Here is a 427-nt window from a genome sequence, read left to right as displayed (position 1 = left end):
CCCGCCCCCGCCGCCCAAGAGCCTGATGAGGAGACAACAGAAAAGCTCTCCCTGCTCCCTAAGATGCAAGGGCTGAAGTTTCAGCGGCCAAGCCCGTCCAGGCCCCGCCCTCCTAGATTTTGACTTTTCTCAATAGAGCCTGCATTAAACTCCCTGACTACAGATAGTCACTGACTTGTTCAACCACTAGTTTCACAAGTGTCTCTCCTTTCCTGGATTCTAGCCTTAGTGCACTGTGAGCTACCCAAAGCAGGCATAAGCAAAATGAGGTCTTTAGACAAGGGCACACTTTGGTGGAACAAAAGAATGGTTCCAAACCAGAAAAGGAGTACCTTAAGGCTGTATATTGTCACCCTGCTTATTTAACATATATGCAGAGTACATCATGTGGCATGCCAGGCTGGATGAAGCACAAGCTGGAATCAAG

This window comes from Cervus elaphus, chromosome 4 (genome assembly GCF_910594005.1).
Source record: "Cervus elaphus chromosome 4, mCerEla1.1, whole genome shotgun sequence".
Classification (NCBI taxonomy): domain Eukaryota; kingdom Metazoa; phylum Chordata; class Mammalia; order Artiodactyla; family Cervidae; genus Cervus; species Cervus elaphus.
This window is presented reverse-complemented; position numbering follows the sequence as displayed.